The sequence below is a fragment of the Polyodon spathula genome, chromosome 35 (genome assembly GCF_017654505.1).
Source record: "Polyodon spathula isolate WHYD16114869_AA chromosome 35, ASM1765450v1, whole genome shotgun sequence".
Lineage (NCBI taxonomy): Eukaryota > Metazoa > Chordata > Actinopteri > Acipenseriformes > Polyodontidae > Polyodon > Polyodon spathula.
In genome coordinates, this window is record NC_054568.1 from 787,753 (window position 1) to 798,377 (window position 10,625).

Genomic DNA, 10,625 nt, shown 5'->3' on the forward strand with positions numbered 1-10,625 from the left:
TTAACAAGTTTGCTTACTATACCAGAATCTAAATCATTAATGTAGATTAGGAATAGCAGAGGACCTAATACTGATCCCTGTGGTACACCACTGGTTACCACACTCCATTCTGAGGTTTTTCCTCTAATCAGTACTTTCTGTTTTCTACATGTTAACCACTCCCTAATCCATGTACATGTGTTTCCTTGAATCCCAACTGCGTTCAGTTTGAGAATTAATCTTTTGTGCGGGACTTTGTCAAAAGCTTTCTGGAAATCTAAATAAACCATGTCATATGCTTTGCAATTATCCATTATCGATGTTGCATCCTCAAAAAAATCAAGCAAGTTAGTTAGACACGATCTCCCTTTCCTAAAACCATGTTGACTGTCTCCCAGGACCCTGTTACCATATAGGTAATTTTCCATTTTGGATCTTATTATAGTTTCCATAAGTTTGCATATAATAGAAGTCAGGCTTACTGGTCTGTAGTTACCTGGTTCAGTTTTGTTTCCCTTTTTGTGGATCGGTATTACGTTTGCAATTTTCCAGTCTGTCGGTACCACCCCTGTGTCAAGAGACTGCTGCATGATCTTGGTTAGCGGTTTGTAAATTACTTCTTTCATTTCTTTGAGTACTACTGGGAGGATCTCATCCGGCCCAGGGGATTTGTTTATTTTAAGAGCTCCTAGTCCCTTTAACACTTCTGCCTCAGTTATGCTAAAGTTATTTAAAACTGGATAGGAACTGGATGACATGTGGGGCATGTTGTCAGTATCCTCCTTTGTAAAAACTTGTGAAAAGTAATCATTTAATATATTTGCTATTTTTTTTTCTTCATCTACGATTTTGCCATTTGTATCTCTTAAACATTTAATCTCCTCTTTGAATGTTCTCTTGCTGTTGTAATATTGGAAAAACATTTTGGAATTGGTTTTAGCTCCCTTAGCAATGTTCATTTCTATTTCTCTCTTGGCCTTTCTAACTTCCTTTTTGACTTGCGTTTGCAGTTCCGTGTACTCTTTCTGTGTACTTTCTTTTTGGTCCTTTTTTAATGCTCTGTAAAGTGCCTTTTTTCACTGAATATTTTTTTTTAATTGATCTATTAAACCATTTTGGCAATTTAGTTTTACATTTAGATTTGTCTACTTTAGGGATGTAATTGTTTTGCGCCTCTAGTACTACATTTTTGAAGAACAACCATCCTTTTTCTGTGGGTGTTTTCTCTATTTTACTCCAATCTACTTCTGTTAGTCTCTGTTTCATACCTTCATAGTTTGCTTTTCTAAAATTGTAAACCTTAGCTTTAGTCATTACTTTTGGGGTTTTAAAAAACACTTCAAATGAGACCATGTTGTTGTCTGAGTTTGCCAGTGGTTCTCTGACCTCTGTTTTAGTTATTCTATCTTCGTTATTTGAAAAGACTAAATCAAGGCATGCCTCCCCTCTAGTCGGTGCCTTGACAAATTGTGTTAGGAAGCAGTCATTTGTCATTTCCACCATTTCTATTTCATCCTTCGTGCTACCCACCGGGTTTTCCCATTTTATTTGGGGGAAGTTGAAATCCCCCATTAGTATAGCTTCTCCTTTGCTACACGCATTTCTAATGTCATTGTATAACAGATTATTTTGCTCACCGTCTGAATCTGGCGGTCTATAGCATGCTCCTATTATTATGCCCTTTTTCTTTGTCCAGGTTTAACACCTGGGCTTCTAGCATTTAGATAAATACATTTAATGGTTGTCTTACCTGAGTTGTTGTTCTTGTTTTGATGTGGTCTCCCTTCTGTTTTTTTGTTGATTTCTCCCCCCTTCCTTTCTAGTTTAAATGCTTCTGAACCTGCTCGAGGATCTTTTCTCCAAGTAGACTGGTTCCCTTGTTATTTAAGTGCAGTCCGTCCCGTCTATACGGATAGTCCTCGTTGTAGAATGTGGTCCAATGATCAAGATAGGTGAAGCCTTCCCGTGTACACCACATCTTCAGCCATGCGTTTTGATTAATTATTTCCAGCTGTCCATATGGTCCTTTGCAAGGTGCCGGTAGTATACCAGAAAATACCACAGTTTTGGTTTTCTCTTTTAATTTCCTTGCTAGCTCTCTGAATTTGTTTTGCAGGGATTTTGGTCTGTCTCTTCCAATGTTGTTTGTACCGATGTGGACGACTACTACCGGGTCGTCTCCTGTTCGTTCTAGGAGCCTGTCCACGTTCTCAGTGATGTGCTTGACCGAGGCTCCCGGAAGGCAGCACACTGTTGTAGTAAGGGGGTCCAAACTGCGAATTGAACTTGCTGTGTTTCTCAATATGGAGTCCCCAACAATCATGACCTCCCTTCTTTTTGCTGTCTGGTCACCACTGTCAATGGGGTCCTGGATGTTGTTCCTTTCATTCTCTTGTTGTTGGTTCTGCTCATCAAAATTCTGAATTGACTAAAATTTGTTGGTTGTTTTGATTTCTGGAGGTTGTGTTTGATGAAGTTTCTTTTTTTCTCTGCTTCTGCCTAACTGAACCCAGCTGTTCTGACCTTCTATCTTCCTGGTGGCTTTCAGTCTGTTAGGGGTGATGCAGACTTCCATGAATTGTATAATTTCACTTAATTTATTATTTGTTTGATTGGTTTGAATTATTTGCATTGCCAGCTTTGACTGGTGTGTTACTGATAAGGTATAAATAATGCTATTACTATACAAAACATATTTAATTGAGTGCTCCTGTTTAATTGCCAGTTTGCACAAGTTCTTACATATTTCTGGTTGTACACTGTTGACTAATAAGGCTGCTATTTTGATTAGTGTCTTACTGATAAGATATAAGTACTACTATAACTATCCAAAATATATCTAGCTATTGGGGCCTGAGTGCTCTTGCTAAATTGATAGTTTGCACAGCTCTTATACACTGCCAGTTGCACATTGTTTACCGCTAGTACTGCTAAATCATACTGTTAATATGTACTGCTTGTTTGCACATTAACCACCAACTTTTCTTTTTAACTTGTGTTTTTAAATAAAAACGATTGGCACTTGAAAATCATTGTCTCTATGTCTCTTAACTTGTGACCAATTAATTGTTACAATTATATATTCTGTTTTTAGAATTTATCTCAGTGTTTTATTGTCAACAGGGAATCTGTCTCGAAATAACGCTTAAAAACTTAATTTTGTATTTGCATTTAATGAACCAAAATCCCAATATATACTACATGCTTGAGCCAAGGTCGTCACATAAATTACACTATGTAACACAATTTTTGTTTCTGGGTAGTAAGTGTTATTTCCTAATTGCTTATGCCTCAAAAGTATAGAAAATGGCTATTATTCCCCACAGACTTTGCTTTTGTGACCAGGACAGTGATATTTGAAATTTACCTATTTCCAATGAGAAAACGGGCTAATTTGTGTCTTTTCGTTCACATAAAGTCAGAAAAAAACAACATTTGAATCCAAATTAACATGTATTTATACTAAAGTAATACAAAAATGACTACAAAAGATTTAGAAGTGAGTAGTTTTTCGAGAATTACGATTATACTGTAAATCGTTCAGGAATCAGCCCCCAAATGTAGTCTCCCATCATGTTCTCGTTATACTGTCCTTGGTAGCGGCGTTCAAAGTCCAGTATATCCTGGTGGAAGCGCTCGCCTTGCTCCTCTGAGTACGCTCCCATGGTCTACTTGAATTTATCAAGATGAGCATCAAGGATATTGACTTTGAGGGATATCCTACAGCTCATTGTGCTGTAGTTCTTCACCAGAGTCTCAACCAGCTCTATACATTTTTTGGCCTCGTGATTGCCCAGGAAGCCCCGAACCACTGCAACAAAGCAGTTCCAAGCCACTTTCTCCTTACTAGTGAGCTTCTTGGAGAATTCATTGCACTCCAGGATCTTCTTTATCTGTGGTACGACAAAGACAATGGCTTTGACCTTTGCCTCAGACAGCTTAGGGAAGAAGTCTTGAAGGTACTTGAAGGCTGCTGACTCCTTATCTAGAGCTCTGACATATTGTTTCATAAGGCCCAATTTGATGTGCAGAGGTGCATCAGCAACTTCCGGGGGTCCACCAGTGGCTCCCACTTGACGTTGTTCCTCCCCACAGAGAACTCGGTCCACTGTGGCCAGTCCCGCCTGTGGTAGTGCGCCTTGGTGTCCTTGCTGTCCCAAAGGCAAAGATAGCAGGGAAACTTGGTAAAACTGCCTTGGAGAAGATGGAAAAAGATTGGTGACGCTTCCTCTGACTGCGACTTGCACACTTTCATCTAACAAGTTCCACTGCTTGAGCCTAGACATCAAAAGCTCGGCATTGGACTTGGTGAGACGAAGATCTCTAATCAAGTCGTTGAGGTGTTTCTGGTTGGGATAGTATGGGTTTCTCTCCTCAGCTCCACCTCTGAAATTGTCATCTGGATCTATAACGTCTTCCTCGCTCTCTGACTTGCTGCTCTCTTCTAAAGACGGCTGCTCTCTCTCCGGAGGAGTGGGTACGGGGAGCTCATGGCAGTGTGGCACCGGGGCTATGGATGAAGGAAGGTCCGGATACATGATAGCAGGTGCATTCTTGCCAGTCCGACGTTTGGAAGGGTCCACCATGCAGAAGTAGCAGTTGCTTGAGTGGTCAGTGGGATCCTGCCAAATTCATGGGATAGCGAACTTCATGGCTCTCTTTTCCCCTCTGTACCATCCTAAAAAAATACATTTATTTCACCCATGACTAATGTGTAAGAGATTCTCGCAACATTTTTCATATATGATATATTTTTTCAATAACATTGAAAATTGTAAAACATTTTAAAATGAAAAACTTTTACAATTTAAAAAATTGTAACAAATTTTATAACATAAAATTCTGAGCAACAATTGTCCATCTTACCTTCCAGAGTTTTTTTGCAGTGCTCGCAGGTGAAATGAGGTGCCCAGGGTTTGTCTTGATCCCCGACAGGCATGCCGAAATATGCCTTGTAGGCCTCACACATCTTAGCAGATGCTTCCACTAAGTACTTTTTTGCTCTTGTCTTGATAAATTGGCCGCAGACATAGCAAAATGCGTCTGCCGGATGCTTGCAGCCTCTTGATGCCATCTCAGAAAAATGCAAATAGGTATCCACTTAGGCAGCTGGAACTAAACTGAACTGGTGGGCTTAAGGCCCCTTTATTTATACTACTATTTATATTACTGGAAAGTTCTAGAAAGTTCTAGAAGTTACTCCAAGTTTTCTCAGCACTGAATCTATCTGGAATGTTCTGGAAAATAGGTAAATTTCAAAATATCACTGTCCTGGTCACAAAAGCAAAGTTTGTGGGGAATAATAGAAATTGTCTATACTTTTGAGGCATAAGCAATTAGGAAATAACACTTACTACCCAGGAACCAAAAAAAATAAAACATTTGTTACACAGTGTTATTAATACAACACGATATTGTTCTAATCTGAAGTAGTCTTGACGCGTCACAATTAAAAAAAAAAAAAAAAAAAAAAACAGTAGATTTACAGTTGCCTTTCAGTTTCATATGACTGTGCCTTGACTGGAAGCTTTACAGCCATTTCTACTTTGTGTTATTCAGGTACTGGAACTGCAATTAAAAAAATACACATTCTCATCGCTTGAGCTCAATGGCTGCATCTACTTGGAACTAATAGAAGAGCTAGCTTTTCTGCAGCTGGATAATCAGATAAACTGTCTCGTACTGCAGGAAAAAAAAGAGGCAACAACATACAAAGCACCAGCACAATATTGTCTTAGGAACACACCCGACTCGAATTATTACTGCATTTAAAATAAGAAATAAAAATCTTACATCGATAAACAATGGATTGATATTTTTATCTGACCAGTTCATGTGGCCTCCCTTAATTTGCTTAGACAGCAGCACAGAGTCACTGCAGGTCTCATTTAGTTGCCAAAGTTGAACAGACCTGAGGCAGAGATGCAAAAACTAAATTACTCTAAGGGGTAGATGTACTAAACTGGCTTAGTCACAGTGCAAAGTAAGCACAGTCTGCTTTCTCGTTACAACAATTCGCAAAACATAAAAAAAAAATATGTTGCTGAAGAGCGCCGCAACACTGCTAGTTTAAATACAGCATTGTGAGAGTTCCATGACATTGTTAAGAATAAATAGTGTCACTGATGTTTTGCAACGGGTCGTATTTGAAAATTTGACAAAAGTCAAACAAAAAGATGCTTGAAGCCCCTACACTGACAAGTGTATTCTTTAATAAATGGGCTACTGTGCTGTATGACTACTATGTACATAAAATGTCACTCCAAGAACTATCAGTTCAGTTAAGAACTTTTTTTTATAGCTCTTTGGCTTGTCCTCTATACAGGACCTTTTCTGAACTCTAAATGAAAGCTCTCCAAATAACCCTGTAGTAATTTTAACAATTATTTTTTAAACCTGTAGGTTATTTACAGATCCTCATCACTTAAAGTTCCTCAAATTATTTTTTATGGTTCTTTGACTATCCCAAATGTGGAACCCTGTTTGGTTCTTTAGAGAAATCTAAATGAAAGATCTGCAATCTTTACCTTCCAATCTAGGTATTAAATAACCCAGATGAAACCTTTCCCTTAGGATATTTATTTTTGCCACAGGTAAAAATCAGAAAGACCACAAATGTATTCTAATATATACCATTTGCAATTATGGCTTATTTTAACATAAAATTTCTTTCCTGTGCTATTTTTACAGTGCAGGTATGAATAAAAACAGTTGAAAGAAATATAAATATTTTCAATTGTTTTGACATTTCTTACTGAACAAACAGTAATTAAAAGAAGCCTGTAATTAACTTGCTGAGGTTTTTCTATGAGGAAAATAGAAAATGAAAAAACATGTTTGATTTCATTAAACCAATTTGTCTTATACCAATTGAGGTGAAAAAAGTTAAGCAGTGAGGAGTTTGAACACTGAGTTAATGAATTCTCTTATGAAAAGTGCATTTTTATAACGTATAGAACCAGTATTTTCCAACCCTGGTCCTAAAGACCCCCCTGTCTGCCTGTCTGTATCTCAGCTGGTTTTGTTCCAACTGAGGAGCTGCTCTCAATTTCTTCCTTGTAAAACACTCAATTTAACAAAACGATTTGCTTACATTTTTAAAATAATATTGCTTCATAAAAAGTTATTAAAAAGCTCTGATTATGCAAATTGTTTTCAATTAATGCTTCGATTAAGTCTTTGAAAGCAGTTCCTTAGTTGGTAAAAAAAAAAGCAGAAGAGACACAGACAGACAGACAGGCAGGGAGGTCCCCAGGACCAGGTTTGAGAAACACTGTTCTAAACTACTCAAGCAAACAGACTTCTAGTTTGTGACATCACAGTCAATGGAATTATTTTCCTGTAAGCCAATGAAAATGAGTAACAATAATAAGAATACATTATAAAATGCATTGAAGTAGAAATTATATTGAGCGAATGGCATCTACTCGCGAGTATACATTATAAACTACATTCAAATACAAAGTCACATGAAGTCAGACTCCAGGCAATTCTATGACCAACAGCTGCCTGCTTCGTAGACAATATTTACATCATGAGATATGCTGATGAGGTCACCTGTCTCGTTGATGCAACGTTGCAGATATTTAGTTTTTTTATGCAAATTCTTGCAAAAAATTATGATAATAGAGTTCAGAGCCCCATTTCTGTATAAATATGGCTGCTTCTCTGCTGTGACTTCACCGACTTGAACAGCCCAAGACCAGCAGACAAAATGAAGACTCTGGTGCTTCTTTCCGCCCTGGCTTTCCTCTGCAGCTGTGAGTACAATCAGACCATCTCTGCTTTCTTTCAAAGAATTGCACATTGATCCAAGATGTTTGTGCAGGGTAGCTTTCCGCAGACTGCTCCATTACCATCATGCACTATTAATGGTACTATAATGCAATAGCCTACTGTAGCACCATCATGGGAGTCCTACGAACTATATTTGATTTCTAAGAAGTTTGACAGCCGTGGTATCTAATGTAATCCAACACTGTAGCATCACGGTCCTATCTCTTTTACTACAGTAGTACTATTTCAATTCAGTTTCCATTCACGTGTTTACTGTATTAAAACGACAGTTAATAAGACACATTTACCTATAGATTTAGCATTATAGTTATATTGCTGTTTCTCTTCTCCTAAATTCTTAGATTTGCACTTTTGTGACTAGTGTGAGTCTGACCTGTAGGAATGTGTTGTAGAACTCTCCAGAACAGTGCTGACAGGTTTTTTTTGCTTTGTTTCAGCTGTGGAGACGTTCTTTTTTGTACCTCCGAACAAGCTAGCGAGCTATAATATTGCCGATTATTTTAGAGGCAAAAGAGAAGCTGGCAATGAACCCGCAGTGCTGCCTGAGGGAAGAGGTACGTCATTTAACGTGTTTAAGTCTACAGGAGATCTACCAATAGATCCAAATCTATTATTAAAGAACTATACAAAATACTACTGCAGATATCCAGTTCCAGTGAAGGTGAATTCAAATGCAGGATTTATATTCAGATCTAACTAGGAGCAATAGCAGGGAGCAGCAAAGCAGGGGGCAGATAAGTAAGAGTTAATTCATGAACATGCAAGTTTGGGTGTCATGTAGTCCAGACATGTAGAGCTGTGAGGTTTTACAGGTGCTGTCTGAACAGGTGTATAATTTAAACTTGATTGTTTGAAAGCTGCACACATTGTTCAAATAGATGTACATGTTTTTATATAATGCCTGTATGTTTATTGATTTTTTACATATTCAAATAAACTGTTTTGCTGTTAAACACTTAAAGTATAACAACTGTGCTGTTTTTAGAAAATAACCATCAGGCCGTGTTTATTGATCGTTATTACTATGTGTGTGTCCTTGTCAAATAACAAACAAGACAAGGACATTGGAAATAAATAAACTTTTAAGAGTTTTTTTTTTTTTTTTTTTTTTTTTTTTGTGAGTGTCTGTGTGTGACTATCTTTGTTTGATGGGTTTTCCATTTTGAAAACAAGAAAATAATTATAAAAATATGAATATGAATGTGTAGTTCAGTGTTTCTCTACATGGCCCTGACAGCTCTTTCTATTTCTTTTCATCTGCATCAAAAGGTCCCATTTTCCTGATTCTTCCTCCAATCGCTCAGGGTGAAGGTACGTCTTTTAAAGTGTCAGGGTTTTTTTTTTTTTTTTTAATGGAGTTCTCAGTCCCCACATGTTCCTCCAGCTGTTTCAGTGACATCATCCCTACAACTGTAACACACTTCACTGTGAACATTGTGACAAACAGCAGCAACGTGGCTTCAGCGAGGCAGGCCACTCCATCAGTAGAGATGTAAATATTATCTACGAAGCGGACAAATCCTTGTAACAGACTTGCTTGCCTGGGGTCTGACTTCATGTGACTTTGTATTTGAATGTAGTTTATAATGTATACCAGCGATATATATTTGCTCCATATACAATCTCCTCTATTTAAATGCATGTTATAGTCCTATTTCAAGCTTGTGGTGTTTTTTTTTTTAATCATTTTGTTTTCTTTCAGGAGAAGGCGTGAAGTAGAGGAAGAGAATCACTCACCTGTTTAAAGCAGAGGCATCTTGTTGGAACTGCAATTCCTCTAATGGTCTAGAAACAAATAAAATAGAAAGCATCTTACCTCTCTTTGTCTCTGCCTCTTATTCTGTGTAGTTAAGTACGGCTGGGGGCGGGGCCTGTGCCATTGGTTATGCACACAGACACACAGTACAGACACCCACACAGTACACACACACACACACACACACACACACACACACACACACACACACACACACTACACACACACACAGCACACATACTTAACCTGACACACAGTACAGACTCTGACACACAGTACAGACTCTGACACACAGTACAGACACACAAACTGGCACACACACACAGTACTGACATGCACACACAGTACAGTCAACCATACACACAGTACAGACGCACACACAGAGTACAGACACACACACACATACATACGTGTACCCTACAAAGTGGGGACCTGCCCAGACAGCAGTGGGACTGTGTCTGAGCCTGCAGCCACTCAAGAGCCCTGCTATTCACACCCATTGGGTTTCTTACAATGAGCATTTAGCACATTTAAAGTTATACATTCTTTGTACTAGATAACAGTATCCTTGATTATAACATTTACAAATGGCAGTTTCTTAATTTAAAAAAAAAGAAAAAATAGTTCAATTTTAACTATAAGATTATTTCAAAGAAAGATTTTAATTAGCTTTTTTTTCTAATGATACTAGTAGTTGTACCATCAACATATTAAGCAAAATGAATTGGATGGCATTAATGATAATTATTCTGAGTCAAAAGTGAAAACACATTCGGGTTACAATAGCCTCAGCAATTATACTACAACTGTGTTTCTATTTCATGGGAGCGTACTCGGAGGAGCAAGGCGAGCGCTTCCACCAGGATATACTGGACTTTGAATGCCGCTACCAAGGACAGTATAACGAGAACATGATGGGAGATTGGGGGCTGATTCGTGAAAGTGATTCACAGTATAATCGTAAATCTCGAAAAACTACTCACTTCTAAATCTTTTGTTGTCATTTTTGTATTACTTTAGTATAAATACATGTTAATTTGGATTCATATGTTGTTTTTTTCTCACTTTATGTGAATGAAAAGACACACATTTG

The 10,625-nt window shown here is 37.8% G+C and overlaps 1 long non-coding RNA gene across 1 annotated transcript; it reads left to right on the top strand.

Annotated features, from left to right (window-relative positions):
- Window positions 1–7,632: 7,632 nt before the first annotated feature.
- LOC121303794 lies at window positions 7,633–9,558 on the top strand. The gene is made up of 4 exons (XR_005947868.1): window positions 7,633–7,739; window positions 8,214–8,330; window positions 9,046–9,087; window positions 9,479–9,558. It is a non-coding gene; the product is annotated as an uncharacterized LOC121303794 (long non-coding RNA).
- The last annotated feature ends 1,067 nt before the right edge of the window (window positions 9,559–10,625 follow it).